This window comes from Mastomys coucha, unplaced genomic scaffold, assembly GCF_008632895.1.
Source record: "Mastomys coucha isolate ucsf_1 unplaced genomic scaffold, UCSF_Mcou_1 pScaffold23, whole genome shotgun sequence".
Lineage (NCBI taxonomy): Eukaryota > Metazoa > Chordata > Mammalia > Rodentia > Muridae > Mastomys > Mastomys coucha.
In genome coordinates this window covers 10,401,834-10,429,631 of record NW_022196906.1, presented here as the reverse complement: position 1 = coordinate 10,429,631, position 27,798 = coordinate 10,401,834, and the positions used below count along the sequence as shown (strand labels likewise).

The 27,798-nt window shown below is 40.2% G+C and overlaps 1 protein-coding gene across 11 annotated transcripts in view; it reads left to right on the top strand.

Moving 5' to 3' along the window:
- The window catches only part of Fat3 (FAT atypical cadherin 3), a 591,431-nt gene that overhangs the window by 26,426 nt on the left and 537,207 nt on the right, over positions 1 to 27,798 (top strand). The window contains exon 1 of one of the 11 annotated variants that reach the window (XM_031346177.1): positions 19,240 to 19,336. The exons of the other annotated variants lie outside the window; for them this stretch is intronic. The gene's annotated coding sequence lies outside the window, so the exon portion shown is untranslated. Of the gene's footprint in view, positions 1 to 19,239; positions 19,337 to 27,798 lie in introns of those variants that run through there. 11 annotated transcript variants of the gene reach the window in all.

The following is a 27,798-nucleotide window of genomic DNA, read 5'->3' as shown; positions in this document are numbered from 1 at the left end:
AAAAAAAAAAAAAAAAAAGACCAAACAGAACAAGATACTAGTAAGCATGTGAAGAAAGGACAGGCTCTTAATACTGTTTGGGTGGGATATATCTAGTAAAGCTAATATAGCACACTATGTGAAAGCTGTTCAAAATTTGAAATTTATACACCTTATGATCCACCAATTCATTACTGTGTTCATATTCAAAAGAATTAAAATCACGGCACTAGGAGAGACACCTTTGAGGAAATAGGCTCAACACACGTGTCCTTCAACTGATAAATGGATAAAGAAACTGTGGTACACGTAACACAGAAGAGAGCACTAGCTGGTCTGAGCCAGCTTCAGAAAGACCTACAACACATGGTCTCATTCATGAAGTCCAGAACGGCTGGTCAGAAACCGTGAGGACTAAAGTGTGTTTAGGCAAGGGCAGAGGGAAGGCCGCTGATCGTGAGGATTGTGTTGGCAACAGGCAGAGTGCCTAAGGTCTAGTGATCTTTCCTATAACAGGATAAAGTTAAAAGCAATATGATAAATATCTCAATATAGGTAGAAAAGGGGTTTTGAATGTACCAGCCATAAAGAAACATTAAAATCTTAAGGTGATGGATAAGCTAACTACCCAGTGCTAGCACTATACAGTATCTGCATGAATGGAGACATCATGATTCTCTATAAACACGTACAGTTATGTGTTCGTCTAAAGAGAACAGAGACAAACGTGAAACACTTCAGCATAGCAGCTCCATCTTTTAAAAGTAACCACCCCAGCATTTCCCTGCTCTTTTCTTTCCCTCTTCGCCTTTTAATGTTTGATTATTTTAATAATTTTCTTTCTCCCCCTGAAATAAAAAATGATGTCTTAAATTGGTCTGTGTCACTGGTAATTTTTCATATCAAGAATGGCTCAATTTGTATCTTACATTCTCGTATGTCACTTCAAAAACTAGCAAAAGTTACTTAGAAATGGGGTTACCTATTTTGACTGAGGTCAGCATGCCCCACAGTGGACCTCCTGTAATATATGGGTGCAAGACCCTCTGCCTATTTTTAATCCAGTTCAGAATATGGAAGATGTAGCTCTGTAAAGCAACACATGAAGCAGACAGGTTCTACGAACAGATACAGCACTTGCTGAACTTGATATATGTTTTTCTCGGATGTATAAAAGTTTATCCATTTATCTTTTGACTAAATTTGAGCAAATTTAATCCATACTTGACAAATATGAACATTCTAAATACTAAAACATTAAAAACTAAATTTTTAAAAACTTGAAAGCTCTATCCAGGATTCACTTAGTTAAATTATAATTATGAAAAACTAAACTGTTAGAAAATAAAAAAGAACTACTGATCAGCCACTACATAAGTGATAATGTAAGATCTCAAATCGCCCTGTGTTAAAGTGACATGCTCACTTACATGTTAGGGGAGCATGGGATTTGGCATTAAAACTCAGTGTGGGTGGTAATATAGGGTCCCACAGCGCAAATATATTGCCAACGTTAAAAGGAAGCCAGGAAGGTGAGTTCCACCTGCAATCCCGGGAATTTAGGAGGCTAAAGCAGGAAAATCACAAACTCAAGCCTTGCCTGAACGAGGTAGTGAAAAATCTGCCTCCCAGCAAATGTGAACAGAGAGTTGATGATGTATCTCAGTAGCAGAGTGCTTGGCAGTTCAGTCCTCTCGACACAAGCAGAAAAATCTCAGGGTATAAGAAGCATGGCATTTCAGGGATAAAGGAACTGTAGAGGTTCCAATTTGGTTTTACAGTTGAATAGTGGATCACATAATTAATTAAGATTAACACACATTTTCTAAAATTTGACTTCTGGGACTCACTATGTACTGAGTTGGAGCATTTCAGCTTTTATTCTTTTGCCATTCAAAATTATAGAGTGACGGTGGGCATTTTCAAAAACCCCTTCTTGGTTTTAAAATAAGTTGGAATGCCCAGAGTTTGTTTTTTACATATAGGATGTTGAATGTTTTTCATTACAAACCCTGTCTCCTTAGATGAGCTTTCTGGAATCACTAACACGAAATAGTTTTCCCAAAGAGAACAAAAGTAAGGGGGTTCGTGCCCAGTCCAGGGTCCCGCCCAAACATCAGCATTCATCATTGCAGTGGTCTTAGCCGGAGGCCGGATGCTCTCAATCCAGGCGTGTCCGTAATTGACATCGACCAAGCGCTCTGTCACACCTGCGTGCTTTCCTTTCCTTCGTCTTTCTTTCCGCTGTACTTCATTACGTATTGATTGACTTCCCGGTTTTATAAGTTCATAAATCACATTCTTCTAAGAGCGTTCTTGGCTTTTGTGAGTGCAGATGAGAGAGTCCTGGGATAAACTGATACTGGAATCACCATAACGAAGTGCTCATCTCCTCTCCTCCAGTTTCAAATGCAGACCAAGGCATCAAAAGAAGTCTCCTTGTGATGAAATGAGTTTTAGACAGCACAAACACCTTACAAAGCCTCGCTGCACTGGCAGCCTGCCATCTGAGGTGTGACTGAAGCTCTTACGTTGCATGTATGGGAATTGGGTAGAATTTGCAACTCCAAAGTGGACCTACACTAATTTGCACAGTGAGATTCCACTCTTGCAGTTAGTTATAGACATCATTATCTGATTGCAAATCTATACTTCTGGAAAAAGATGGAGGAGACACATCCAGTCCTAAAGGACTGCCTTTTATATTGGCTGTGGATAACATGGCAGGAGGAGAGAGACCTGGGATTTCTTCAACACTTCATTTTTTTCTCCATTGTGTAGATATTAGGTATCAGTATTTTGATATTAATTTATTTTGAAAGATGTACTATTCCCACAAGTATTGGCACTTAAAATGGTTACTTTGTACATGAACTTTAAGCCATGAATTTCTTACTGATAATGGATACAAAGTGGTTATAGAAAGTACCCTGCAAGGGTACTTTCTCTGCTTTTAGCACCTGAGTGGTTTTGGTTATGACATAAACCAGGTATTGGGTATTTTAAATTCTCATTTATAGGTAGGTCTTACACATTTCTTTTTTCCCATTTACAGACACAGACTAATGTATAAATTCCTGAGAGTATTTTCTATTTTTTATCCATCTATTTATTTCTTTATTCTACTTTAGACAAGCTATAGTATTTTTTTATGAAAAGGGAATGTATGTATATGTATATTCAGTACTAAAACTTAGAACTCTTTTAAATAACAAGCCAGTCAAATTTGTAGGTTGGGGCTAAAATATTAGATGCAAAGGACTGTCTTAATATTAAGTTGTACATAATTTGATTATTCCTTTCTGAATTAATTTCTCACAGCCAGTTGACTACATCCAAAGCAAAAAAGATCAGCACTTTGCCTCTGAGTGTGTATGTAACTGATAGTGTTTGCTGCTGAGCTCCTGCTGAGCCCTCCCATGCCAGTGTGAGGAGAAGCTGGTGGTCGTGGGAGACCTGCAGAGAAACACAGTTCAGGCATGAGAAGGGGTCTCAGAGCCATTCCCTTGTTCCTGACTGCAGCAACTGCATGGGTTTTCTCTGTGAGGAGGAGACAAAAGATGGAAAGAAAGCTTTCTGGGAATGGCTGTCACTTCTTTACAGAGTTTGCAAACAAAATTTATAGGAATACGAGTATCTTCCGTATCGTTTACTAAAATGGCATCCACGTTCACAATGTTGCTACAGAAAGTCAAATTGGCATTTTGCTGTGAAAAAGACAGTTCTGTTTGCTGCAAATCAATCAAGCTGAACTATTCTTGTGATATTTACTTGAGACAGAGTTAGTAAACACACAGTTCCAGAGGAATCCCCCTTAAACCAGACAAAATTCAAGTATTTCATTAAAAAAAAAAATAAGTCTTACTGCTCCTGAGAAGCCACACAGATCTGAAGTTTAGCACTGTCTTGGGTAGCCTGCCCTGCTCACCTCATTACTGTGGGTAAGGTGCTGTCTGGGAGAGTGAGAGCTGAGAACACCAAGCCACCAGGTTCGAATGTGCTGGAGACCAGGCTTTCCTGAAAGCTGTAGCTTCTCACAGTAACTGGGAGCATCTAATAATTTGTCTTTATTGATTTAGAAGGACTACTTAGAATGATAACAAAGCAAAAAAGACCAGCACTTTGCCTCTGAGTGTGTATGTAACTGATAGTGCTTGCGGCTGAGCTCCTGCTGAGCCCTCCCATGTCAGTGTGAGGAGAAGCTGTCTCCTGGTGGTCGTGGGAGACCTGCAGAGAAACACAGTACAGGCATGAGAAGGGGTCTCAGAGCCATTCCCTTATTCCTGACTGCAGCAACTGCATGGGTTTTCTCATGGAGGAGGAGACAAAAAGTCAAATGAATTAATAGCTAATGGAGCTATCAAAGTGATATATCTGTTAATGTTCTGACTGCAGTTTTTCCATAGTTGTGTTTCCCTTTCCTTCCTTCCTCACTGGTAACTTCTCAGGGCATATATTTTCAGAATTAAAATTTATTTTAGTATTAACTACAGTAGGGATGTCAGAAGGATAAAGCTGCTAGAAAAGCTCACAGAAGCGCATAACTTCCTGCTTTTGGAAGAGTCTATTAAACAAATAAGAACTGCGGTACTGCATTTCAGTCGAGTGGTGAGAGCGGTGGACAAGCCTTCTGCCCAGGTGAGGCCCATTATTTGGTTGGGAAGGAAAAATGTGGAAGAAGCAGATGAAATAAGAGCTACTTTATCGACTACTTTAAATTCTCCACGGTCTTGGAAGACTCTACAAACTGAGCACAAATTTTAAGTGTTGTTGCATGGTCTGTTTTTAACTTAGAAAACCACATCTTTGTTACGTTTTAGCTTTAACATAGTTAAAAAGCCCTACAGAACTGAACTGTTGATTACTCTTAGAAATGTTTAAGTTATCTGGTTGTCTATGTCACTTCACTGGGATTAGTCACCTCTTCATGAACCAGTAAGGGGTAAGAGCATTTTGAGGTGATCAAAAACTCAGAAGCCATTTGGCTGGCTCCAGTTTTTATAGACCCCTCCCCGCAAGCCTTGAGAATGATCCTCTAGGTAGAGTGGTAAAGTGGCCACAGGAGAATACAGGGAACTGATTAGGTAGCTATGGTCAAAACGTGCCTTTTGCACAATCCTTGCAAAAGGTGCACAGTTTCATAAGGACAGGAACAGTAACACAGAACCTCATGGACTCAAGTCGACCACACCTACCTATCATATTGTTTAGAAAGGAATGGCTGCACAGTTGTCAGCTGGGACTAGAACTGAGTTTGTCCCAACAATTTCATGGTGAGCTGAATGTTCAGGTAACAGTGGCGACAACCTTCTGCTAAATCAAGTGTGCTGAGAATGTACAAGAATACAGATGGCCTCAAGAATCCCTGGAGCCATAGATTTGATCATTTTGACTCCCTTCGCTTTCCCTCCTCTCCTCTTCTTTCTCCTCCTTATGTGTCTGGTTGTCTCACCAACCATAAAGATGACCTTAACAGCTACTTGCTCATGTGAACGTTACTTTTAACTCATGGTCCCCAAACATGGCTCGACATTAAAATCATAATAACCCTGAAAGACCATTTCCCTGGTCGTACTCTCTTAGCTCACTTAACTGGGCAATGAAAATAGAAATAATTGAAAGTAAACCTTCCTCTACCAGCAGTAAGACTACTTCTCTCTGAAACATGTCTGACAATACTTCTGAGAAGGCCTCTCTGCTTCATTAATCAGCTTCCTTACCTCATCTCTTTAGATTCTGAGCACAAGGAACTAACTCAAAAATCTTACTTCCTCAAGAAGGTCTTGGTTATCAGTCTAGAACTGTGGATCTAGCCTGAGTACTTCCTGTTCCCTCTAAACTGCAAGACTTACCTTCTTCCACCAGTGGCTTTTGCCCAAATGAAACCCCATCAGAAGACAGACTTTCCTCTTTTCCATATTCATTTATTCCAGTCTGACTGTCTTCCCTTTTGGAGCCAAGGGGTTCTGGGCAGGGTCTTTGATTGGTCAGCCAAGTATCCAACTAAACAGCTGAAGCTATTTCTCCTGTTTCCCCACAGTGAATTGAGCTGGACAGTTCCACTCATAGACATTAGAGTCCACCACTGGCATGTGCCTTCATCCCCCCTCGGGGGTGGATTCTGCATCCTGCCCTCCTTATGATAGATACATTTTAAATTTAGTTCATCTTCTTTGAGACCTTCTCCAGTAGACATTTCTTCTCTTTAACACATTTAAATGTATCTGTAAAACATGTAACTTAGCAGGTTACCAGCTTTGCTTTTGTTCTTTTAAATTTTTTTTTAATTTAAATATAACTACACTATTTTCCCTCTTCGATTTCTTTCCTCCATCTCTCCCCATGCACTCCTTTGTATTATCTTAAATTCATGGCTCCTATTTTTCAAATAGTTGTCGCTGGTGGTGCTGGAGATGTTGCTGTGTGTGTGTGTGTGTGTGTGTGTGTGTGTGTGTGTGTGCGTGCGCGCATTCCTTAATATATAAATACAGCCTGCTCAGTCCACATGATCACACACACACATACACACACACACCACACACACAGAGGAAAACACAATTTCAGAACGGAATGTAATTTACTTGTTCCTTAGTTTCTGTTCTGAGTATTTTCTCAGGAGCATGAGACCTACTGTTTTCATTTGCCAGGATCACCTAGAACATATTTATTGGCTCCTTGGAAATGAAACCAACTGGGCAGCTTAAGGGCTATTTTTCAGTGTTGGAATTTACTGAGAGCACTTCCTCACATAAACTTGGGTTTCTTTCCATGGGAAATAACGCCTTTCTAAGTCAAAATTGTAGCTGGGATTTAGCCATGATTTTTCTCCAGTACATTTTTTTTTTTTAAATCCGTGAGTTTTAAGAAAGCCAGCTGCTCTGAGGAATTTGTTTATTGAACTGTCCAAGGTGAACCATTCAGGTTGAGGACAAATTTGCTGAACATCAGGTTGGAAGGGGCCTAGTGGATCTCCTTTTCTGGGAAATTTGGGAGTGTTTCCCTGTTGATGAATTCTGAAATGATATTGTCCTATTGTAGATTCCTGGATTCCTCTGAGACTTCCTTCATTTGGAGTTGACTAAACTAATTCTGATCAGCTACCAACAGTCCTTCAAGCCTCCAAGGCAGGAGTTCCTTTTCATTATATAAAAGATGCGCACGAAGCACCAGATCCAAAGCAGATGTCAGCAATATCCAAAGCTGCAGGCCAGTGATCTCTGAGTTCTGGTGGGAAGCCCCACCTCCCGTCTGCATCTATTGGGCACATCCAAAGCTGCAGGCCAGTGATCTCTGAGTTCTGGTGGGAAGCCCCACCTCCCGTCTGCATCTATTGGGCACATCCAAGGCTGCAGGCCAGTGATCTCTGAGTTCTGGTGGGAAGCCCCACCTCCCGTCTGCATCTATTGGGCACACAGCCTCTTCCCTACTAAAGAATAGAGTCTCCACACCCAAACATGCAGTGAGGTGCACTCTAAGAAAAGCTGACTCCCGGAGAAAACTTGCAGCAGGATCCATGATCCTAAACTAATAACATATTTTATTCACAAGACCCTCAAAATAAAAAGTTGTGTTGTAGGTCATGTTTAAAGCTCCTGAAAGACAAGGTCTGAAGCCAGAACTTTTTAAAAAAAAAAAAAATAATAATGACACCCTACTAGGTAGTAATGTTGGTCCTGCTTACTTAGCCTTTGAGAAACTGAAGGCATTGCTATGCATTAAAACTTTCTGAGTACCAGTGTGGGTTTCAGGAAAGTTGCAGCCTGAGGTGGGGTACCCCAATCCAGAAGCAAATGGAGCATCATGGAAGAGGTATTAGGAAGACAAGATACCCTACTGAAACTCTACAGGAGCTGACCTGTAGCCTAGAGTTGGCAGAAAGCTCGGAAACTGGAAACCTCATTAGCAGCTAGGATGAGAATCTCTGTCTCACACTACCAGCTATCTAGCAGCAACAATCCTGATTTTAGTTACTTGCATAATTTCCATCCTAAGGTTGTAAAAAACTATTCAATTATTAGGATAACTATTAATGTTAGGATGTGAAATTCAGTTTCTTTATATCTTCTAGGCAAATATATTATCTTTCTATTATCGTATGTGCCTATGTGTGAGTTTGTGTGTGTGCAGGTGCATTTGTACATATGTTTGTGTAGGTCAGAGGACAAGTTCAGGGATCATTTCTTACTTTTGGAAATGGGGTTCTCTCATCAGCTTAAAGTTGCCTATGAGGTCAGGCTGGCTAGCCAGTGTACTCCAATGATCTTTCTGTCTCTGTTTCCCCAATACTTGGATTACAATAATATCCCTTCATGCCTAGCTTTTAACATGAGGTATAGAATCCAACCCATGTGCCTTTATGCTGGCAAGGCAGGTACTTTACTGACTAAAGTATCTGTTGGCCCCAATTTTTCATTATTCAGTCACTGCTCCCCATCTCTGTCTCTGCCATATAGAACAGAGTTACTTATACAAGAAGAACTGGAGGTAACTGAAGAAAACTGAGAGCTGGAGAGGTGGTTCTTCCTAGGGAAGCATATATAAATTGGTTCTCTATCTCTCTCTCTCCATTTATACACACACACACACACACACACACACACACACACACATGAATGAAATGGAATTTGAAAAACAAAATATAAAAGAAATTTCATGTGGCATGAAAGAATCCAGGTATTTCTAATCACAATGTACTGTATTTCTTTGAGTCTTATTAGTAATTTAAAGTCTTGTCTTAGCACTGATATCTATTATGGATTTATTCTGGGCTATTGCATGTTTTGTGCTAAGCAGTTTATATAATTTATTTCGTGTTCTTAATTATTCTTCCTGTGAGACTAGGTGTTGCTATGTCCATTTTAATGTAGAAAAGACAGAAATTTGATGATTTTAATTTGTCTAAGATTACACGGCTAATTAATTGTGTAGCAGTGACACAAACCTAGCTCTGCTTTGTCCCAGGGCTGTGTACTCTGCATCACAATTAGGTAACCTGGCAAGCTCTAATAGCAATATAACACTAGCAGGGGGTTGTAAGTTAGGGGACAAATGACAATTACTGAACTTCTGCTCTGTTGCTTTTTGGGGAGTTGAGAACTCTGGCTACTTCTTCAGAACCAGAAATAAGCATTTCTCAGTGGACCCTTGGGTGAGAACAGCCATGTCAAGATGAGCACAGAAATCCATAAAACCCTCAAGAGTTTTCTTCCACCTGTGCCTTGGGTTCTCTGCTTCTGATCCAACCCTTGGAAAAAAAATAAAAGCAGAGATCTTGTTTTAATGGCTGCTTGCAATTTCATCTCAGTTCTTGTTATAAAGTTTACATTGAAAGCTTTATAGTGGTACCAAAGTTCAGGCTAAATTTGAAAGTGGTTGTTGGAGAGGTGGCTTTAACATTTCCCTGTGGAGGTGGACTAGAAAATCCCTGGAGAGTGAACTGTAGAGAACAATCATGAATTGGCCTTTTAAGCTGGACATAAAATTACCTAATGGATTCTCCATCTCTCAAAATTGTAGTAAAGAAAACAATTACCTTAAAAAATAAAAACAAAAATGTGAAACCCACAACCTTTTCCATTTCTCTCCAGAACTATAAGCCCTCGTCTTCCTGTAGAGCCTTTGAAGAATGAGTGTACCCTGATTAGAGACCAGCAAGGGGCAGACATGTGGAAGAAAAATCAGCTTCATGTGTGATTGAAAACTCACAAATTACATAGTTCTACTTTTCCAATAAACCCTCAATGAATGTGGTGGTCCAGCTTCTCTCAAGATTGTTTTGGGTAGAGAATATATATATACATATATATTCTCTCTCTCTCTCTCTCTCTCTCTCTCTCTCTCTCTCTCTCTCTCTCTCTCTCTCTGTGTGTGTGTGTGTGTGTGTGTGTGTGTGTGTGTGTGTGTGTGTGAACTTGCAGGGTTTCTCCTTCTACTATGTAAATCCCAGGGAGTGAACTCAGTTTTTCACATTTAGCAGCAAGTTCCTTTACCTACTCGGCCATCTCACAACACTAAAAACTGTATTTTAATGAACAATGTGACTTAATTAGGGCTACTTTACTTTCTTAACGACTCTGAAGGTAATTGTGGAGTGGCTCTAGACATTTGTGTACAGCACTTTCTGATCAAAGCTCCCACTCTGCAGTTTTTACCACATACCCACATCAGTATCCCCTCTCTTGCTTGGAATTTTTTGTGTCCAGAAAGATTAAGTGTAGCTCTCCAATTGACACTAGGTACATCACGATACATTTTCTGTTTTAATGTAATTTGTTATTATTACCCAGAGTGCCCTGGGGATGACAAAGCATCTACTTGTTCTCTTACTTATTATATTTTCATTATTAGCTCTGGGAATACATATGCTCCCGTACAGGATGAATCCCAATAAAGTCACTGAAAATAATGTAAATGTGAGTGCTTGCTGAGTGCCTAATATGTAGCTTCTAAGGTGGACCTACAACTACAGTTAATACCTACCCCTTGTGTTCTTGATAAAGAGATGTAAGGATGCAGGAAAAATTAAAACAATACCACATACAAGAACTTGACAGGAACTTCAAGAGATCAGTGTGCTCTGAAATTCAAACCTGGAGAATCCATGCTACCTTGAGGTACCATGAGATAGCACCTTAGAATCAGCTATAGTGTTGAGTGACCTACAAAGGAACATGTTATTTGAATACAGCACTGGGAAAAAAAACCATTGCTGGGGACACAGAGACCATGGAAGGAATGTGTGAATGGCTTCACTGCATCTGATCTTCTCTGTGTGATATCTGAGGGAGGGAACAATGTGATAGCTGAGAGAAGGAATACTGAACTAGATCCTGAAGAGTACAGGATGTCTACAGGGATGGTTAAACTTTACTCATTTGGCATTTGAGCATCTTGAAGACTTGACATCACTCTGGGAGCCATGATTACTTTGGAGTTCTGTGGAGATAGGTATTTTGTAATGAAGATGGACAGAATGCTGGGGAAAAGGTGCCACATGGCCTGGTGAGTTAGGATGCACTTGATGATGCCAAAGCCTAGTAGAAGTATAGTGACCATCTGGACCAGAAACCAAAGGCCATGAAAGTAAAAGTTTGCCCACCAGTTTGTTCTGAGGGAAAGAAGAAAGGCTAGAGGATAGATGATAAGGAAAAAGTTGAAGTCATTGAGAGAATTAAGTGAGGAAGCAATGGTGTAAGTACTGTGGGAGAACTGGGCAGAGTGATTGGGGAAAGATGAGACTTGCCAGGCAGGAAGGGAGGGCAGTCTGAGCAGCCTTCCTCTGTGTGTGTGTGTGTGTGTGTGTGTGTGTGTGTGTGTGTGTGCATACAGTTGTGCATACATGCATATGTATGTTTTATTGGCAGCTGCTTAGGCTTTTGTGAGTATTTATAAATGTGCATTCATACAAGTGTATGTACATATATGTGTAATTGTATTTGGCTTGGAGTTTAGGAGTATAGAAGTACAGAGGCCATCAGAATTTCTCTCTATCTCTCTCTCTCTCTCTCTCTCTCTCTCTCTGTACATATATGTGTGTACCCATATGCACATGAATTTGTCTGCATTTAGGAACCTGGCAACAAGAGAGAGCCATGCTACCTGGTTTTCTTCTCCACCTCAATCTAAATCTTCCTCACCAAATGTCTTGTGCAAAGGATTTTGCCATTTTGATCATTTTCAGTATCTTTAAATATATCCTCAATTCTTAGCCTTATTATTCCAATATTTTTTTTTAAGGTGTAGAGAGAGTAGACTTCTCCACAACTCTCAAACATGGCATATGGGGTATGGGAAGAATAGAAAACATGACCTCGAAATCACCTGAAACTCTTTCTGTTGCATAAGACTCTTGACCTTCAAAGTGGAGAACACCATTTAAATGAATAATGAGCATGTATGTTAGTCAAGGTGAAAAGCAGGTCTTCCCAACACTTAAGCTGTCGGTCACATGGGGCCACAAGTGCCTCAGCCACATTCATCATGGAAGCTGTTAGTGCCCTGAGTCATAAGAAGGAAATGGGCTGGAGTTGCAGAGACTGTCCCAAATGTACCTTTAGAACTGTGCCTTCTTCAGGTTCTTCCCTTGCCTTAATACACTACAAATGGCTACATAGCAAGGAGATGTCCACCTTGGAGAAGGATCAGAGGTGATTTTGTGCCTGAAACTTAGTTCTTGAAGAACTGAAATTTCTTTCCACATGTATTAAATGCAAACAATTGCTTAGCTTCTAAGTTAAGGGAAGTGATGAGCTGAAATAAAATGGAAAGGACAGGCTTGCTGTTGGGAAGGATTTGGGTGCCGGAAAAGACCCAGTGAGCTTCAAAGGACATGAATTCCTGTGGACTACCATGTCTTCCCCTGGAGCTTTCCGAGCATGAGGTGGAGAGCAGAGAAAATGAGTGGGGTGCAAAGGGCCTGAAGTTTGCCATCAAGCTGTTCAAAGACAGTTAGGTTTTTCTCCCAGGGGAGTAAATCTGTTACCTGCCAAACAGCTGCTGCTGTGAGGCAGCAAAGTGAAGCTGAGCCTTCTCCTATACCTATGTGGATTCCAGACACCCATTTCTGGTTTTGTAAGAGCTATCAGTGTGCCCTGGTTCCAGGGTCAATGTGGCCATTTGCTGCAGCTCTTCCCCTCCAATTATCTGCAGCTCTTCTCCTCTGTTCTTCTCTTTTCATGGATTTTGTTTCTATTTCTAGATAAAAATGTTCAGTGTGTGTGTTTGTGTGTGTGTGTGTGTGTGTGTGTGTGTGTGTGTGTGTGTGTGTGTGTGTGAGTGTGTGTGTATGTTGGGGCAGATTGTGTGTTTTATTTTTTTAAGAGTATTCATTTTGTGCTACTAAGACTCTCAGTTAAAAAGAAAATCTGACCCTATAAATTTGCCCTGTGGGGGAAAAGGAAAAGCAAAGGTCGTTGTCAGCTTTCTTACTTGGTTATAAAAGAGATAATGCATGAAATTGAAACAGATGTTATAAAAACAGCTAGCCTTAGTTCACTTATCTGGCTTTTGCTGATAAGCTCTTTAATCTCTGTATAAAACCCCACTTCTGGTAGTTCTTTCAAGGGCTGCAGTGAAGGCCCCTATACAGTGAATCCCTGTGAAGCTATGTTACAGGAGCTGGACCACACAATATTCAGTACCCAAAATAGATTAGCAGCCTAATTTATGTATTTTTCATGAATATATCATAAAGATTATTATGTGCAGTCCCTTGCCTATACCAACACCAAGGTGCTGTAGTGTTAGGCTGCCCACATATGTGCTACAGCTTCTGTCTAATGAGTTAAAGTAGACCTAATGAGATCCTTCATATAAAGCTGAAGGAGTTTGATAATATCATGCTGGCTATTTGTACTTATATAAAAGTACTAAAATAGATGCAAAATGACTTAAGTAGTGGTAATCCAAGTCACATTTGTCTGCAAATATTAAACAGTTTGAATGGCTTGGAAGATTGTTAGATCATTATCTGTGTATAGTGTCTGAGAGTTTATTATAGGCAGTTACTAAGTAAGGGCCCACCTCATTATCCATATCTTAAAATGCTGGCACAAGGTAACTCGTTGGATGAATAATGCTTCATAAAGTCACTCACAAGTCCCCATAACCCGGAGGTGGTTTTAAAAGATACTATTTTCTGAGGCAAAAACTTTCTCTTTTTTCATTGGAAGATTTTGGATGTAAGGAGAAATTCATCCAAGTAAGGAAGTTGTTTACTGTGGTCAGGTCATTAAGTAGAAAAGGCAGGAGCTATGTGGCCTGCTCAAAAATGCCTCCAAACTGCAACACAGCCTCCTATGTGGGCGACTCAAGATGGGGTCTGTGTGAATGGCTGGACTGAGATAAAAGAACTGAGAAGTGTGCTTCACAGGGCCAACATACACACTTGCGGAGGACACAAATATCCCTGTCCTAGCTCTTTGGGTATAGGTCAGGATGTTCTGCGTGTCCTTCCCACCATCTTCTCCTTTCCCACTTCCTTTGTCAGATCTTTCTGATTCTTGAGTTAATATCTTGCCTTACCCCTAGCTCAAATTATGATTTCATTAAATACTCTTTATTAATAACTATGAGGCACAGTTTGTTTATTTTTCTCCAAACCTCTAATTTGGAAGATGCACACCCATGGCCTAAATACATCTTAAAATAGTGCCCACCAGTGCTTGAGGAAGAGGGGCATAATAAATAAGCTAGGTTTCTTTCTAAAATTTGGTTCATTTCTTTTTCCAGTTCTCGAGCCTGATTTCAGTGTGAAGGATGTTGTCTAGGTAATCTAGAAAGTATGCTTTCTCTTTAGTATGGGGAGGAACTAAACAAGCGAATGCCATCCATCTTACATCTGACAGACTTCTCATTGACAAGGAGTCATTAGGTAGGCATATTGAGTGGAGTGGTCACAAAGTGTTTTTCAGGAAATTAAGTTTAACCTAAAGTGTTTTCATTGCTTTATTAGCTCTCGTGAATATACTTCATGCCAGGAGACAATCTAAGACCTCTGTGGAGGAGTCAAGCCCATCTCTGTCCATAGTCTCAGCCTCTGAAACTGAGGAGAAGCCCTGAAGGAATCTCATGCCTGCCTGTTCCCTGTTTGAGGGCACCTGGGTTTTGCAGGGACTTGTTCCTTTTGTAGTTAATTTTTTTGGGGATTTTTTCCCCCTACTTCTAGGATAGTGATTGTCTGACAGAGTTATCAGAAAAGATGTCAGAAATCAGTGCTTTTGAGGGTCTCTCCTCTGACTTCATCAATTGCCATTCCATCTCTGGCTTCATCTTCTGTGAGTCTAGTGAACTCTGATATGTCACCCATGGGGTTACAAATGTCCCATGGTATATGTCTACTTACTACTGTTCCTTGCTTATCTTCAGGAAGGCCTCGGTACTTAGCCACTGCATCTGGTGTGGAAGACAATGGAAGCCTGCTTAACACACACTTCCTGACCAAGACCAAATCTTCCTAAATTTGCACTCTGCTCACTTTGGTACCAATCCATTTGCTAGGAGGAATGCCCACTGAAAAATAAACCAGTTTAGTAATTGACAACTCATCCTGTTCAATCAACACAGAAGAATTACGGGGAAGAAAATCTATGTCTCCGTGGTGCTATCTATGCCTCTCTCCCTAGAATGCAGTGTAAAGATTGCTGATAATAGACTCAGTCTCTGTTACTGTTAAAGAACTTCTTAGTGCCCTTGGAAACCTCTGACCTGGAACTTAATCAGTTAACTAGTTCTAATGTGTTTTCTTAGGCACAAGAGCATGATAGGCATATTTACACTGAGTGAAATGAAAACCTATCACAGGGACTGGCAGGCCCCTTGGCATCCTGGAAGGGGTACATGCTTTGGCAGAAGGGCCTTGGGCAAAGAGCAGCTTCTTGGAGACAATGGGTTTTAGAACACAACATCTTCACAGTTTTGGTGCTGGAAAGAGTAGGGGTGGGGTGGGAAGTGAGCTCAGGGCACAGGTTCTCCCAGTTAAACCCCACAGCAACTGTCTGCCTTTGATACCCTCAGAATGAGGTATAGAAAGAGAAATGATGTTCTTAAGGAAGCAAGGATAAAATTAATTGCTTTGTTAGGATAACTCCTCCATATCCTTTACAGAACCACATTAAGCTGTGTACTTTACCAGGTAACGCTTATGTTGGGTGAATCACATTTCCTCATTTGCGTGGTGGTTACACTTCAAAAACCTAAGGTCTTTCTCTTTCACTGTGGCCTGCAGGCAGGACAGACTTTGAGAGTATAAACATGTTAGTGTCTGCCCTAGACCCTCCTTTAGGATATAGCCAGATTTTAAGAGAGAAAAGCAAACAGTGGTCCTTACTAATTGTAAGTTACTGTCTCTATCATCATCCTTAACCTCAGCATGGTAGGTAGCTCCTCTTCTTTGCAATGACAGGAAACTGAAACACAGAGAGGCCAGGGGACTTGCCCAGAGAGATGTAGTCAGAGGCAGTAGAGGGATTTAATTGGATCCACCTACAACTTCTTGCCAGCTTTTCACCATGTCCCCAGATGAAGACATTTCGCATTTAGGGATATAGCAAATGGATCAGTATCCACTGCCTTTCCTCCCCTCGTGGACATTGTGCCTGTTCACATGCTCCATGATTTATTGTGGACGGACTTAGTGTCTTACAGCTCTTACAAAGAGATTCTTTATACATTATGGGATTTAGCATTGATGGATTTAATCCTCTCCACTGATTGCAGAATAGATTATCATATTGCTACTATTCTTAAATTTGCAAAGTGAAAATAATTTTCCTTAAGCCTATAGTTTCAATATGCCTCCTTTCTCTTTTAGTGGTTGGTTCTCTGCATAGATTTTAATTGAAGCTTCCAGAAATATCACTAATCTAATTTTAATTTCTGGACCCTTCTCTATTTATTTCTTTTCCATTCAAATGTTAAGTGTGGTTGTGGTAACCTTGATTAATGTATAAAGTATTTCCCTAGAACACATGAAAATTGACTAAAATATAAATTATCCCTGGCTTCTAAAATCTTCTGATTGGCAATTGCAAACATGCACAAAATATACCCCCTCATAAACACAGCTCCAGTTTACAACTTTTTCCTTATGGAAGAAGCAGTAGAGAAGAAAAAGGAATCATTTTGTGGGCTATTTAGGTTCCACTAAAGTTAGCTAACGGTTTGGGAACATTATGCTTTTCATATCAACTGCTCACTCTGCCCAGGAAGAATTAAAAAATGGATGTATTCAGGTGTTTTCAGCATGTTGAGCTGCAATGGAATGCAGAATCAGCTTTTCCTCCTCTTTATCTAAGAGCAAAAATACCACCATGTCATAAATTGCCTTGGGTCAGAATGCTGTTTGTTGAATTATTCAACAGATTGAACTGGTAGAATTAGAAGACTCATTAGACTGAAGGTCAAAAGTTAAGTTAAAAACATTTCCTTATAGTTATGATACAACTCAGGGTGTTGACAGATCCCAGACAGGCCCCAGGAGCTGAGAGACTCATGGTCTTAATGAGCTACAAACAGGCTTGCCTGGCCATTTAGCTTCCTACCACTTTGTAGTGCCCTGGGTTGAGATCCTGTATGTCTGTACTGAGACTTGAGAGTAAGATGACCAATAGTAACTCATAAAGGAAGAAAAGAGTAAAAATATTCTTTTATTTTTATTTTTTCTAAAATTACCAAACCCCATGAAAAAGTATCTGTTGCATATAACCTGGACATACATAACTTCTGCTGCATAATTGATGTTTTAAGTTATTTATTGGAAAAGCTTAGGTTTGAAGTTTTAAGGGGAAAACTCTATTGAGAGTATTTCTTGGAGGCTGGGGAGATGTATAAGAGATTTCATTGGGCAAGCATGAGGACCTCTGTCTGGATCCATAGAACCCATGGAAACACCAGGCCTGGCCCTGTGCATATAATTTCAATGCTATGTATGGGAGAGGCAGCGTGATTACTGGGCATAGGACAGCACCAGGTTTAGTGAAAGACCCTTTCCATAGTATAAGGTAGAGAACAAAAAAGCAATACATCTGATATCCTTCTCTTAAGTCCAAAAGAATGGTCATGGACACAAGTCCACACCACTACCCCACCCACCACCCCCCATCCACACACAGCACCACCCCCTCATAAACACACACACATGAAAGAAGATTATTTATTGAGCTGGTGTCATGGTTAGTTTTAAATGTCAACAGTTTAGAATCATCCAGGAAAAGGGTTTTAGCTGTTTGTTGGTCTGTTTTTTTGTTTTGTTTTGTTTTTTGTTTTTTTTTTGTTTTTTGTTTTTTTTTTGGCACAGACACAGGACAGCCGGGGTTTGGCAGAGGGCTTGCTTAGAAATTTGTGTTTCTTGTTAGGAATGAAGACAAAGAATAATCATGAGATTGTATGTCTAGACATTAAACTTAATTGTAATAAAGTAATCATTCACATTTCTTAATTGCATTTATGTAGAGAGCAGGTAGTATTAAATATTACCTTTTTAGAAGTTGAAAGAAATGATTTTTGGAACACAGTCTTAAGAGCTCCATTCTTAGACTCTAATCTAGCCAATGTGCTCCATGGCCCTCCCCACTTGGTTACATCCCAGTAAACTCCCAAATCCATTCCATCACCGCTTGTTGAGATATTATTCAGGTTAAATGCATTAAGTTATGAGTTTAGACTCTACGGAAGTAATTGGCAATGAAACCATCTGGAAAGTGTGATGCTCTCTTTGGCCTTTTCTATGGTCTTCCTCTTTTTTAAGCACTGTCTCATCAGGTGATTCATGATTGGTTCATCCGACCTTTAAGATTTTAGACTGCCAGATTCTGTGAGAATCTCAGCTGCATTTGTCAGACACTCTTACTTCTTTGGTAGTTTCCAAAACATTGTTATCTGAGCTTCACTTGTATTGCCCTGATCTAGTTTTCTGCCATTACACTGGTCTATCCTTCTTTATTGTTCCTCATAGTGATGTCTAAATAGTAACAGCATTTCATAGTTCACTTTGAACAACATATATCTCTTATTTCTATTTCTGATGATATTGCCTAGTCATTGATTTTAAGTGCTTCCTACACTCTTAAGATTATATATTGACCCACATATAATGGTCTTGCCTGGAACCTTCCATTGTTTCCCATGGATAGACACCAGTTTACCCTTTACTCTGCACCCTTCCAAGCCTTGATTTATTCTCCCTCTTTTGTGACATGTCTCTGATATGTGGCTCCCAGATGTTCCTGCTGTGTCACCTTTATATCCGATTTCTTATGGGTCATTCCTCAGCTGCTTCAAGTCTTCATTCCTTCTCTCAGAAAAGCCAGTCTTGACCACTCTAGCTGAAGGAATCCCTCCCCGCCACTCTCTTGGCATTATCCTATCTAGCTGTTTGAAGCACATTTTAAGACTGAAAATGGCCAGTATTTATAATCGACTGTCTGTCTCCCACAAAAATAACTCAGGTCCTTGTGGAAGAGTCTATCTTGGGTTCACTGTCCCGAGTGTGGTATATAGGTACATATGCGATAAATGCTCACTCATTGTCGCTACATGGTAATGATGCTAAATATCCTGCATTTTCTTTTTCATTCCTGTGACCATCTTTGATTTATCTCTGGAAAGGAGAAGTAACAATCCCCCTTGATGCACCGGGATGAGTAAGTTGGGTTTGCCCCATTCATCTGAAGCAACCATGCTGTTGGATCTGATGAATTCCTTTAATGTGATTTACCCTTACCTTATATTTTCTAGGTTTGGACTTTGGAAGTGGGTATATTTTATGCTGCAAAACCCTTTGTAGAAGTGGCTCTTCTCGTTTCTCTCTCAGGTTGGCTATGATTGCCTGGAGACTGCATTCTATTCATTATCCAGTTGGGTAAGACTTTAGTCCAGCTCTTCCAGTAGTTCTTATCATCCACTGCAATGCTCTTGGGCCACAGATTTGAATTAAAGGATTTACACTAAAGAACACTCTTGCTATGATTTTGCTATATAGTCCTGTACAAATCAGGTGCAGAGATAATAATGAGAAAAGTGGTGAAGCCCTTAGAAGCCATTGGCAGGGATTAGGAGGAATAAGTGTTCATGGATCCTCCTTCTTTGGAGTCCCACTTGATAGGAAGTCATTAGCAGGACACTGTCCAGCACAGAAGGCTGAGCAAGGCTTTTCCTACACCCTTATTGGAGGTTCTGTTCCTACAAGAATTTGACAGTCCTTTAGTGTGACCCACACTATCTTGGGTTCCGATAATTCAATGGAATTTTGTGAATTATTGAGCAGGGATGATGGTGGGGGATTATGAGATAGGGTGTTTAGGAAAAGAAATAAGGTATGGACCATCTGTTCAAGAAACATAATCAATAAGCATGAAAATAACTAACATAAAAGATTTGAACCACAATAAAGAAGAAAGCAAGGTTTATCTAGGGGAATCACATGCAGGTGGGAGGGAGGCTGAGAGAGAAAGGAAGTCTGCAGAAGAGACAGATATGGAGTGGACGAGAAACCCTGGGGAAGGAGTTCCACATTCCTGGAGCATTAAGACAGAGAACTCCTTGGATCTCCTCCTCTGTGGTTTACCACAATCATAGAGAATGCTATTAAAGAAAAGATTGTCAAGGAAGATTGCTAGAGTCTGTGCTTAAGTAAGACTTGTAACAAAAACAAGTTCATGGCAAAGCCACCACCTTGCTGACAGAGAAACCTGGCATCAGCCTCACTCAGTGTTCTGTCTCTCAGCAGAAATTCTAGGGGAAGTTCAGGCAGACTTCCCAGTGAGCTTTTCCTCTTATCACGAACACATACACACACACACACACACATACACACACACACACATTCATACACAAATATATGTGTGTGTATGTGAACACATGAATGTGTGTACATATACATACATATAGAGAGATTAGATACAGAGATGAAATAGATATGTATATGTGTGTGTGTATATATATATATATCCTATATCCTCTATCTTAATTAAATAAATTCTAATTGCTAAATCATGAGTTTGATACACCAGTTATTTATTTTTAAAATTGTAAATCCCTTATTTTATCATGTGATTTATATAAGCGAGGTCACATATGATCAGAGCACATGTATCTTTTTCTAAAATAATTCTAGCTGTTGGGGGGAATCAATTTAGTTTTTAATATCTTTGTGGCCACTCCATTAAGCCCTTCTCCTCCAATTCCTTGTGCCCTCTCGCCCAATCCCTGGGTTCTGCACAGGTTGAGCCTGCAGGGATTGTGCAGGACATATTAAGCAAAATCTTTAGGACTTGAAATGTAGTGAAAGGAAATTACTGAGAGAATTGCCATTTAATGGAAGATGGTGATATTCATCTAGTGATGTTTCCTGCAGCCCTAGTTGTAATAACTGTATAATGTCATACACTTATCAAAATAATGGAAAAGCCTTCAAATGAAGTTGTTATGGAGCCTCTGAGTAAAATCAAGCGAAAGCCAGGTTTTCTAGGAGTCGAGGAGATGAGAAGGCTCCTTTTTTGTATCCCCACTAAACAGTTAGGATGATTGGGGTTGAGCATCTAGTCTCATGTCTTGTACTCAGCCGGGAGGGGAGATGCCCAGCCAGGGCATCTTGAGTGCTGCGGCTGCGATGCCGCTTAGCTTGCACTGTTGAGCCATGAGTCATTGACTTCAGCTTCTAAATGAAAATGTGGATGGCTGCTTTTATTGTTTGTAAAAAGAAGAATCTAACTAATTATCCTTTGCTACTGGTCTTACGTAGAATGCAGACATGATTAGGTAGAAAAACTTTAGCGATCACACAGTGCTATGGCTCCCCACTGTGAGAGAGGGATGTCCATGGCTATGTGAGAGAGGGATGTCCATGGCTATGTGAGAGAGGGATGTCCATGGCTATGTGAGAGAGGGATGTCCATGGCTATGTGAGAGAGGGATGTCCATGGCTATTCCAGGGAATGCTGAGATTGAATCCCAGACCTTTGCTCCTCTCCATACAACTTGAGCAGAATGAACATCATGATTTGGATATTCTGTTTTGTTTTTAATACTCAAAACCTGTTGGAATTAGGTTTTAAAATTATACTTTTTGTAATATAGCATAGACCGTAGCATTTATGAAATATGTAGCCACTACTTAAGGAATTGAGATCCAACCACCATGGACCCTTTTCTACCTTGTATTCAGATTATTGGTAACCCCTGGACTACTGCAGGAGCCCTCACACAAGCCTCTTACCATCACTGTCACAAGCACGACATTCCTGTGTTCCAGATATGATCATGCTCCTGTTTTCACTAAACCATTTCAGAATCCTCACGGCTAGTGTTCTGAGTTAAGCTTCTTTAGCTCCCAGAGATGTTGCTGCAGTTTGCAGACATACACTGTCATACTAATCCCTGTGTCAGTAAAATACTTCCTCTAGTATTTTGGTTTTGTTTCTCAAAGCTCATCTCTATTTTATCAACATTATCTTTCTTCTGACTTAATAATTCATTTAAAGAGCTGTTTTCATCCAAATAAATTGTTATGTGCAAATATGCTTTTCAATAGCAAAAAAATAAAAAACAAAATACAAACAAACAAACAAAAACCTGAACAAAACCCTGTGTTTTTCAAGGACCTGAATTATAATTTCTAACGATAAGGAAATCTGATCTGATCAATTGATCTGATCAATACTGTGGAATACTTGTTTCTTCATATGCCCAAGGCCTCACTTATACTAACTAGCAAGTACTCTACCAGTGGGCTCCATTTCAGTTGAGTATCGTGGTATATCAAGTGTTTATTTGCTTTGTATTCCCACTGACTTTTGATAACAAAAGTGACTGTCTAAAACATTATTATGTAAAAGTAATATAAAATAATAACTTATGTGTATGCCTTGCCTTTTATATGTTTTAATGTTTGTAACTGTTTGTTTGAAGGAGAAGAAAGATTCCAGTCACCACTGGAAGTTAATACAATGTAGTTAGTCATGATGAAGTTAATAGTATGCTGAAGTTAATAGTTAGTATGAAGTTAGTATGATGAAGTTAATAGTTAAATGGTGCATAAAGCTATATAGGTGGTTTCTATTTTTCTTTATAGCATTATGAATAATTTTTGCAAGTGTGTATAAGTATGGCTGTATCTTATAATCAAGAAAAGCAATCTTAATTAAGCACATACTAATGAGTTCAAGGATAAGCCTACCTGTGAAGTGTGCCAGAAACTCCCTCATTGACCCGACCGCTCTTCTACACTTCCACAGTCCAGGGCTTAACTTTTGCTGTGCTTCCATGATGGGTCTCCACTCTTCCCTCAAGCATCTCTAGCCACCTACCCTCATGCAATGATCTTAACCTGGACAGTGTTATTACATGACGTTCCTGAATAGCCTAACATCATTGCTGCCCTTAAAGAGTGTTTAACCAATGTAATTCATAAGGAAACTTGAACTGAAAGCTTTTCTGGAATTAGTCAGCTTCGTCTTTCTCTAATCACTTCCTTGTCTTCTGTGCCACAGTGTCCCCCTTTATAAGCTCTGAAGCCTGGAGGAAATTATCCTATGTTTGGATTGCTGCTTTCAGTAGCATCTCAATGTTCTCATAGTTGCGGGTTCTGCATTTCAGATCTCCACATCCACCTTCTGACTTGTAAAATCTGTCTCTAAAGTCATGTTCAAATGCATCTGCTAATCTTATTTATTTAAAATGCAGAGAGTTTTTTATCTCTTTATCAGCATTTACAGTCTCCTACTGTATATTTACACTATTAGCGATTACCATCTTACATTTCATTAAAAGACCTTAAATATTCTATAGTAGATACAGATCAGAATATGGTCCTTATATCACAAATTCAATACTTGGTTCACCAGCTACATGGATAAATTTCAAACAGACTTTAAGCATTGTAAGCATAAAATAAAGTCTTATTTGGGTGTCAGTCCTCAACAGTGGCTCACAGTGTTTGTCAATCACTAACATTTTGTAAATGCCTTTACTTACATCATCAATTTTGAGTTATGATTTTTTTCATACTTAGGCCTACTCTACCAAGGAATTTCAAAATAGAATATTTTCTTTAATCAGAAGTTTCATATCTTTGATCCTATTTTTATTTTACTTTGCTCTATAGGCAGCATTACTATCAGCAACATTAAAGACTAATCTTTATAAATTTCACCTGTGTCTTTGAATAGATACTGGCTGTGGAATAATAAAAAAGGAATAGAGTCCCTCCCCCTTAAACAGTAGAAGATTAAATGAATACTATATACAAAGCATTGTGCAAAGAATCCCAGGTAAGTGAGAGGTGCTTGGGCAAGGCTTCTGGCTCACAGAACTCTTCTCAGCTTCAGACATAAAGCACATTATCTGTTGGCATAGTGGGCATTTGCTCTTCTCGGTGAAATAAATATGGTACTGATGCTGATTGGAGCGAACTTGAGATACAGAAAATCTGAAATCTCTAGTTGCATTCTTAAACATTTTTTTTCAGAAAATTAAAATAGGAAAGCCTGGTCTTGAAACACAGGCAATGCCTAGGAAGCAGAATGAAAAATAATACAGACTGTGTGGCTAGCTGGGACATAAAAACAAAAGTCGGACAACAAATGATGGATTTGAGGATGATAAAGAGGTCATTTGCCCAATGCATAGGAGGGTGGCAGATAGGGTGACATAGGGACTGGACTCTGTTTGTGGCTGTTGAGCACAAAATCAATCGGGAGGCAGGTGATAGGAAAGGTAACCATATGAGGAGGACCTGAAGGCAAGGAGACAGAAAGGAAGCTCAGCAGAGAATCCACTGTGATCAGCCGCCGGCTGTGATTAAAGGGGTGTGTTTGCTGACTATGGGTGTTACTCTCAGGTGTTTGAGAGTTCACAACACAAAGTATTGTGCTGTGAATCTTGAAGTACCTAACAGACCTTGACTTCTTACTCTGTTTCTTAATTCACAAAGCAGGACTTCTTACTTGGGGTGGGCATATCTGTACTGAGTACTTAGAAATTATGACCAGATCGATGCCGAATATTAATTTCTGATGGGAAAGCAGATAACTCCAGTAGTAAGTGGTTTGCATGTTTTGTCACAGCTGAATTGACCCCAAGTTTATGATGTGCTCTAAGTTTGTTAAGGGAGACTTTGAAGTAAGCATCTTTGTGGCTGAGATGAGAAACTTGAAGCCATTGCAGCTGCATGATTTCTACACCAGCAGGTAACCAACAATTTCAAAGTTTGGAGGGCGAACCTGTTCTTAGACACCTACTTTTCTACAAACCCACGTTCTGTGCTATGGTGCAGTACAGCACAGTTCTGTCAACACCAGGAGCAATCCTGCTTCCTTGCTACACAGGCTTGAAACTCCCCACTTTCCCCCACCCCAAAATATGTCTTACCACTAGCTGCTGCATTTCCCCTAAAGCACAGTGTATCGGAGACTTGCTGCAGTGACACACTTTGCTCGGAATTCAAAAGGCATTTGAGTGTTTCACTTGACACGGAGGCTGAGCATTATAAAGTTCATCAGTCAAATATTTGACACCAAACTGCCACCCTGAGAATTAAACCTTAAATCATTTTTCTGAGGTACCCTAGGTGCTATGACAGCCACATAAACCAGGTTCTCTCCTGACACTGGCTTGTGACACCTCTAAGATCTGTACTCATTAGTCTCCTGGTTTGGGTTTCAGAGAGGATTTTTCTAACAGCTCCAGAAATGCCCAAAGTCCCGAATCTAGCTTATTTGCAGTTTTTACAGCTAATGATGGTCTTTCTTTTTACTTGAAGAGGTTTCTGGTTTCACCTGTATTTCAGAAGCAGCTAAGCAGAGCCATTCTCCTATCTCTTTATGTCACAGACTATTATGCCAGTATGGCCCCACAGGTTTGAACCTGACCCACACCTTGTCTTCGAGTACTTTAAGATCTACATGAGTGACAATTGTCAAAGACACTATCACCCCAGGGACATCAGAAGCTGGATGCCTTTCCCGAGGCACCCAAGCAGATGATATTCTTTGTTTTGTTTCTGAGGACTCAATTTCTTGGGTCTTTATTAGATCTCTTAACCTTACATGTTGTGGTTTGATCCTTATACACTTCTAAGAGATTTCTGAGAGCTTGGAACAAAATTGTCCTCATTCACACCTACCTCCCCAGGACCAAACACAGCCAAGTTGGTCCCTGTCAAAGTGTGCCATGAGTGAGTAAACAAGGAATTGAGTGCAGAATAACTAAGTCCACGTGGTCCATTGGGGGAATCAATTTCTTGTTTACTCACTCATGGCACAAGGTTGCTCTTGCCCTAACATTTCTGTACTTGCTTCCCATATAGTACCACAGAGTCAGTTCTGGGGACCCTGGCTGGCCAATGCTCTCTTCTGAACGGGAACACACTTGCTGCTGCTTTTGTTTTGCTGGAGCTGAGAGCAGTGCTGGCATGAGGACAAGCCTCTATAAATATCTTCTGAGTAGAATTGAATTCCTGAAATGTAGCCAAAGACACTATCACCTCAGGGACATCAGAAGCCGGAGTCTTTGTCTAGCTTGATGTTCGATGCTTATAGCTCATGGACGATAGAATTTTCTATTTGGAAAATGGCACTGCAGACATTATTTCTGCTGCCCATATACAGAGTGAGAACAGAGGTGAGCTGAGACGTGGGAGGACAGTGACTACTGTCAGTGGCCATTTCTAGGGCACAAGCTGAGAGTGTTCATGAGAACTGAGGGTGCGTGCTGAAGACAGAAATTTGATAGCCTCCATTTTTGATAAGGGAGAGGGGGAGAATGGAACACATTTAAGATGGCACTGCAGACCCTGCTTGTGATTGGTGTGCACAGCAATAAGTAAACAACTCCTGAACATAGATGTTCCTCTTGATTTTCCTGTTCACACTCACAATGTATGCACAGGTTTTAACGAGGAACAAAGTAGCTAGAACTGACATTCTATTAAAATTATTGATGTCATTATTTTTTCTATATACTTAAGCTTTCTAGGGTGGAAATAAACCAGGTATGGTGGGTATATAGCTATGCAGGTTAGGACATTGGGGAGCTCAATTGTTGTCTGTCAAGTGCTGAATTTGAACTATCCAGAGAATGACCCTGTTCTTCATTCCTGCTGCTTCGGAGAAGTCTTAAGAGAAGCACACTCCAGTGTTGGATCATCTTGTGACATCTGGGGACAACCAGTTGGGTCTTTTCTGTTCTTATGAAATAATCTATCTCAGCCAAAATTGAAATTATCGCCTTTATGCTCAGAGAAAAACAATCATCTTGGCAGAAGAATCTTGTAGCTGGTCCTTCCTTTTCCCCCCACTCATTCCTTTCTCTGTCTCAAAAGGAGGGCATTCATATGTTTTTACTTCATGGCCAAATTAAGAAAATGGTTTTTTTTTCAGTCAATTACGTATTTGCATTTGAACTTTATACCAAGACAGTGCACACTGGGTTCTATGTTCTGTTTTCTAGAATATTTTGCCTGTCTTACGAAGCTCTCCTCACAGAGATGTGATGGGTAGGATGGCAGGCAGTGGGTAAAGCGCTTGGCAACCACCCTGAGTGTCAAAGCTCATGCTTTTCCCCAAGAGAGTGTTGGCAGAAACTGGTGACTAGCAGCAGCATCTCCTTCCCCTCCCTGGAGACTGAGAAAATTCCCTTCTCTGTCAGCCCCAGGCTGTGGATTAGAAAGGATTCCTAATGGGAACTCCCCCCCACCCCCAACTTTGTCAAGGGTAATAACAGTGCTGGTAAAGCTTTGTCATTCCAGCTGCTGATTTACTGCAAAATTCTGTATGCAGGGTCTGTGGGCTGAAAACTTCAAGGTTCAAGTTTTTTTTTATTGACTTCTAGGCAGACAATCACAGTGCTAGGGTTTTTGCTTATTCCAAATTTCATATCATCAAAGCCTGGATTATCTAGCAATGAGTAATGGATATGAATGCTGAGGTTCTGGAAATAGCTTTTCTCGGCTTTCTTAAACACACAACAGAAGAAACACACTCTGTTTGTTCAGTCAGCCTTTTATGTAACCAGGACATGGTAACTTAATAGAATGGATTGCATTATTCTAATGCGGAATGCGCGTGCGTGTGTGCATGCATGTGTAGCTGTTACCTTGAATGAACATACTTGAATTAGCAATAAGCTTTGATAACTGATTTATTTAGAAAAGCGTCACAGCTTCCTTGTTTTAGCAATACATACCATGTTTAAGACATGGTTAAGGGCACTTTGCTGTAGTGACAGAATGGGGGAATTCTAGCTGTTGCCAGACATCTCTCAGTGTGCACTAAGAGCTCATTTGCCTTTTGCTATTAGGGCTGTGGCAGTTGCCAGAGAGAGTCA